The following is a 6,730-nucleotide window of genomic DNA, read 5'->3' on the forward strand; positions in this document are numbered from 1 at the left end:
TTTTTTATTTAAAATCATAAATATCTAAATCTTCCTATTTTAAAATTATCCACCAAAATCATGTGTATATGGTAGTGATTTTAAACATAATGTTATTATGTTGTACTTTATTGTATTTTCATATAACTTGTATCTCGGGTTTGCACATCCTATATGAGAGGTGTTTATGTTTCCGATATATAACAGGTAACCTTTAAATACCAAAGGTAGTAAAAGATAAGACACAATACGAATTACTTTTTCTTTCTACACAGTAATGCACTACTAACTCACATTTTATTTCTGTTTTAGAGGGTTCGGAAAAAAAAAAAAAAAAAATGTTTCCGAAATGTTAAGGGCTTGAGTAATATTTATTTATTAATTTCAACGGTAACTAGATGCTGAAAATTTAAATAACGATCTATTAGATTATTTCTAGCACAAGATGGTTCATCATTTGTTTGAAATCTGTTAATTCTATCATAGCTTTTAGTCTTTTATGCATAGCTCTTGCATAACATAATAGTAGAAGAGATATAGGTTTTTATGTAGAACTAATTCCCACAAAGTAGGTAATTTTTTTTTCGCTGTTGGTGTCCTTGTGACACTACTAGTTTAGAAAAATCAAAGCATCTTTAATAAGGCATATTTATTTTAGCCACAATCATGAATTTTTTTTTCAAATATCATGAATATTCTTACGCGATTGATTACATCAAATTTCAATTTTAACAATAGAAATGTATACTTCTTTTAATTCCTGAGATACAGTTCTAAAAAACTAAACATTTTTTCCAAAAACTGAAAATTTGTAAATTTATGTTGAGAAATATCAGAGAACAGTTACTCCTTTAAAGATAGTCATTTTCAAATAATTTATATTCCATTTGATTACTGATGGACATCTTATGTCCAATACTTTTGACGTGACAACGTCTTATAAATCATTTTGCGGGATGCCATGTTAGAAAAAGTGTCCCGTAACGGAAGTAGATTTTGACGTGACAACGTCTTATAAATCATTTTGCGGGATGCCATGTTAGAAAAAGTGTCCCGTAACGGAAGTAGATTGTTTTGTTTACATTTAATACAAAACATTATTGGATAACTATAGTAACCATTTAAACATTTTACTTATATAAACTTTTGGATAACTATAGTAACCATTTAAACATTTTACTTATACAAACTTTTGACGTGACAACGTCTTATAAATCATTTTGCGGGATGCCATGTTAGAAAAAGTGTCCCGTAACGGAAGTAGATTGTGGGGGAGGTAATTAGTAGTGTAGTAGTGGGGGTAAGAGGATTATAGATGCTGAGAGTCATGCAGGCAAAAGTGTCCCGTAACGGAGAAGGTAGTGGTGGGGATGGGTAAGAGTGAGGTGGTGGGGGTAAGAGGATTATAGAGTATACGTTGTCACGGAAATATGTCGCGGAAATATGAGGCCTACACGGGCACGGTTTTTTTTAAGATTGAGTTTTGCAAAAAAACAAAAATTTTGTGAATTTTTTTTGGTCAATATCAGGGAACTATTAGACGTACAAGTGTCTATTTACACTAAAATTATAACTCGTTAATTGTATCATAAAGCAGTTCTTTTAAATATCTCCGAAAGAGAAACAGTTTCCATGGTATTTGCCTAAATAAATTCACAAAATATTAACTTTTCGTTATTTGGACATAAATGTTGGTTTTTGAAACCTTGTATCTCAGTAAATATGTTATTTAAAGCAAAGAGCTCTATCAGGGCTCAAATTTCAACAAATTTATAGTACTTTGAAAACTGTTGATAATTTTTATTGTGCTGTAGAACTTATAAATTTATATAGTACTGAGCGAAAATTTTAGGATTTTCAGTTTTTTAACCACCATTTTGTTATTTATTCATATTTTCTTAAACCAATCTTTTTTATGATGTAATTTTATTATTTGTTTTTATGATATTCTAAAAAACATTCAAATCTTATGGTATATCAAAAAACATATCAAAGAACAATAAATTCCAAACCCGTCTTTGTGGGAATAAGTAGCACCTAATACTTATTTTTCCCTAATATTTCCTATGCAAATAGTAAAGGGACTTTAGAATAATATAAGAATAGTGCATGTCAAGTTGAAATGCTATTTCCTCTTTAAGTATAATTATAATTATTCCAATATCAATTAGCTGTTTTAACTAAATAAATAATAACTTAAGTTAGTAAGTACTTATGATGTAGCGGGGTACTTTAGCCAGCGGTAAATAATTATTTTCCCAATGGTTGATTGTGTACTAGATTATGAACCTGTTATGAGATTATAACAGGCATCCAGACTTTTATAGGATCCTCATTATGACCATATTGTTAAATGAGTAAACTCTTTAACACTGTTAATATATTCTGAAATCTAAAAATTGTTATACCGTAGTAGAAAAATATTAAGAAAAGTGAATGAAAGCAAAGAAAGAGGAACATTATAGATAAATCATGAAAGAAAAACATGAAACGGTTTTAGTCGTTAGAAAAAATTCAAACTATAATATTTATATCACTTCGTTTTATGAGAAACAGATGACACCAAACAATAAGAGTACAAACATAATTAAATTAAATAAATATATCGAAAGGATTTGCTTGATCATTGATATTTTTTTTTTCCTGATTCGAAAAACAAGAAGAGATACGAAAGACTTCTTAGTTTTCTGGAATTATTAGAACATACTCTCCTATAAAAAATTCCTTTAATATCTGCATATTTATATGAAACAGACGGCGGTGTACCTGACATAGCTAATCTTCGCTATTTCTCTTTCTTTAAACATGCTATTTTATGCTACATATGCTACAATATATATATTTTAAAGTAGCTCTTTAAAGTATGCATAGGAAATGCCAGAGAGGAATATTCTATGACTTATTTACCAATGGAAGTGAATTTTAAATGAATCCTAGATTGGAAATCAGGTTGTGCTTTTAAACATATTATAGTTAATAAAAAACAAATAAAAAATTGAAAGATTATAAGTTAACCGTGTGTGATGATTGTTGGAAGATGGTCAGGGTTGTGATCAAAGACGACAGACGAAAATATTGTACAAGAAAGAATTTACAAGAGGACAAATATAAAAAACTTTAGAAATTACTGTACTAAGGATTTACAGACTTGGATTTGTTACAGTCGTCTCAGACTGGCGATGCAGAGCTCGATAGAATTAAATGGAAGAGGCCAAAGTTCATATTGTGCTATAGAAAACTGTCAAAGAAATACAAATTTTACTAATATCTAAAAAGAAATACGATTTCTTGTAGTCATTAGTCTATATACGTAAAAAAAAAATAACGAAAAATATTTACTTTGATCTTTTTTTTTTTTTTAAACAGATTAGTCGCACAATTACAGACAAAAACAAAATTCTATTACAAACCATGAAGAGTTGGTGGTGCAGTACTTAGGAATGAAGCACTGTTACTAAACCAACGGTTGTACAAAGAGGTGATTTAGTTTTTTCAAGATTTTGCGAAATGTGCAGTTAGAGTTCTGTAATATGACAGTAAATTTCTGGGGAAAAAAAATATATATACACATTTTGGAATAGGCTTTGAGAAATGTTAACTTGTCCTAACCTATTTATTGTTGCTTATCACATGAAAGGGCATGGAATAATAGATGATTAATAATGATGACATCTAGCTCAATTAGGTAAGCTTTTGCAGCAATTTAAAAAAGTATTTGTCTCTATTTTTTAGTCCGTTCATAAGGATTTAGCGGCTACGTAATTCAAAAGTAGACATATCAATAAAATTTCACATTTGTTCATGTCTATGGCTATACAATGTCTTTGCAAAATGTAAAGAAAACCTGAGATGGCAAGGTTCAAAAGTGTGTTGAATTGATATGGAATGACCCGTACAGAAACCTAAAATTTTTAATATCATGAAAGCTTCCCAGCCTAACAAAACATTAATTAGCAACATTTTTTTTAAGGAGACCTAATAGAACAATTTACGATCACTAGTTTAAAAGATATAGTTTATTTAAAGACCAAGATATAGTTTATTTAAAGACCAATATTTTTTTTAAATAACGAGAAATAAACAATTTGTGATATTTCTTTGTCAGAAAATAATTAAAACTGTTACTCCCACAAAAATAACAGTTGTAAACTACATCATGGGGCAATTGACTAACTTCAATTTGAGTGCTTATAGACTTCTGTATGTTTAATAGTTGAAGAGATCTTCAATCAAATTCATGTGATGGATACATAAATGCGATTCTGTAGTAATTTTGGATTGGACAATACATGACGCCATAGTAACTATATCGAATTCCATCACCTACTTATGCATACGCTTGCGCATACTTATCCTACTTAAATACTCCTTTATTTCAGAAAACGGCTAAACTGATACGGCCCACATTCAGAATAATTTTGCAGATCAATGAAAAAATGGGTCTGTGTCAATTTCAAATTACAATCCTTACTTTCACTTACGATAGAATAAACGTATTTTCCTGAAATACGTTTGCTCAACGACCAAATCGTTATCAAATAACGAAATATCCACATTTATCTTGGCGAATATCATAGAGATTGCTCATCCTAGAACGATAAACGTAATCAATAATTTAAAAGTACATTCAACTAACTTTAATAACGTAAATGCTGAAAGACATCTTAATGTCTAATAGTTCCTGAGATATAGTTTCGTAAAAATAAAAAGTTGTTACGGACAAAAATAAATCAACATTTTTATTGGCGAATATCATGGAAACTGCTATTCCTAGAAAGATAATCATTATGAACTACGTTATCGTTCATTGAAAAGGCTTCGATTTGAGTATTTAGTACAGACATTTAAACGTGCAATGAGACAAAATAAATTTACAAAATGTGATTCTATAAGAGACAACAACGAAAAGATAGATCCGAAATAACTCGAATTTCGAGTTTTGAAACGTAATTTAGCGGAATTATTTCGGCAGATAAAAAACATGACAGATTGGGTTTTTTAATAGTATTTTACACTTGCATTTAAGTTGCATATGAGATAAAAACGAAAAAGTATGAAGTTATAATCTAATATCGAGTTCCAAAATGTGACTTTTGGTTTCGTGCAAAACTTCCAACCCATCATCACAGTCATAATCCAGTGATTTTTTTTCATATGATCAAACTTGCTTGTTTCTTCTAAGTCAAATAAGGAAAGATATAATAACTCAAAAAATGAATATTTAAACATTATTGACACATTAACAATTTGGATTCTTAGACAGTTTTCATTAAAGTAATCAAAAATTGGGTTAAAAATAAATTGATTTTTTTTATTCTTTTCATGGGAACTTATATTAGAAGCTAACGTGCATATTCACACTATGATTAAAACATCTAATTAACGATTTCTTCATTATTGTGAAAAACATCATGAATCAGATGCCATCTAAATCACCCAGCCTTCATTAAAAGTGCCGCCGGTAGTATATTAGAGGAGCTTATGTGACTTAACTCGGAAAATACGTTTCTCTCCATCTTAGAACGTGAGCTCCACTACAAATAAACTGATCAAACTATGGCGTCACCACCAAAATACTAATGCTACTCAAAGCAGCTGTGCCTCAGAATGCGAACGAAGATAGGCACGCAGTGAGCACAATGACAGGATATGTTGTGTCATGAATATTACTTATTCCAACGAATATTATTTTTCAAAATAGGAAGAAAATAGAGTTTGTATTGAAAATTATAAAATAAAATCACTCACCAAAGATGCAAAAGGAAGTGACAAGAGGATGGATACACACCTGTAAACAGAAAAATAAAAATTAATGAAGTGTAAAAAATAGAATAGAGTAGGTAACAGAATAGATATATGATGATCTTTTTACAAGATATGAACGATCTCTCTTTAGTGTAAGTATATCTTTTCCATTTTGAGCTTGATTGTTTTCGAATCTTAGCCATTTTTTCTATGTAGCTCGATTTACCTATTTTTTTTTTTTTTAGTTTCCTCTTCCCGTTTTAGATAAACATTAGAAAGATATTAGACCGTCGCTTATTCGGAGTTTCAGTTTTTTTGTATTTCCTCCTATTATCATATTCGTTTAATACATGCATACATATTACACGGAAATGACATTTCACTGGTATACATAAATCATTTCCCGGTAATATGTATGTATGTATTAAACGAATATAATAATAAAGGAGGTTACGAAAAAAAAGAAGTTTTAAGGGGTGGTTACCCGTTTTATTATCTATTATTTTTGGTGCTACGATCAACATTGAGAGAGAGATAATGACATGTCGTTTATCGTGCCACACCACTTATATTTTAATTTCTATAACTTTACTAATCTTACCTTTAAAACAGACACTTCTAGGGAATAATATCGGTCGATGTACGGCAGGTCACAATCTCTCAAGAGAAGAATATAACAGTAGGGAACCAATAGCGCTCACGAGTTTTTGTGCCAGATTTTTTTTTTTTTCAAAGTGGAAAATTTCGATTTTGTGGAGTAAATGTTGAAACGATCTATTTTTGTTTCTGATGAGTCAAAAACGTGTTTTAATTGAATATTGTACTTTAAGGCAATTATGAGAGAAACATAAAGTCTGTTATAATAGATTTATTAAGATGCGCGTGCATCATGAGATCGCAGAATATAATTTACTTATTCTGGGAACTCATAAATTTCAATATCTTCACTGCCCACATAGTCGGGATGAAAATTGACGAATCATGACATAGCCATATACTCGGCGAG

General features: G+C 29.9%; 1 protein-coding gene across 1 annotated transcript in view; it reads right to left on the reverse strand.

The window, feature by feature from the left end:
* Positions 1 to 5,766, reverse strand: part of LOC106683223 (bcl-2-related ovarian killer protein homolog A) — a 102,050-nt gene extending 96,284 nt beyond the window's left edge. The window contains exon 1 of the mRNA XM_014424557.3: positions 5,728 to 5,766. The gene's annotated coding sequence lies outside the window, so the exon portion shown is untranslated. The remainder of the gene's footprint in view (positions 1 to 5,727) is intronic.
* Between the last annotated feature and the right edge of the window lie 964 nt (positions 5,767 to 6,730).

Source organism: Halyomorpha halys, unplaced genomic scaffold (genome assembly GCF_000696795.3).
Source record: "Halyomorpha halys isolate HHAL.00 unplaced genomic scaffold, Hhal_1.1 Scaffold473.1, whole genome shotgun sequence".
NCBI classification, from domain to species: Eukaryota; Metazoa; Arthropoda; class Insecta; order Hemiptera; family Pentatomidae; genus Halyomorpha; species Halyomorpha halys.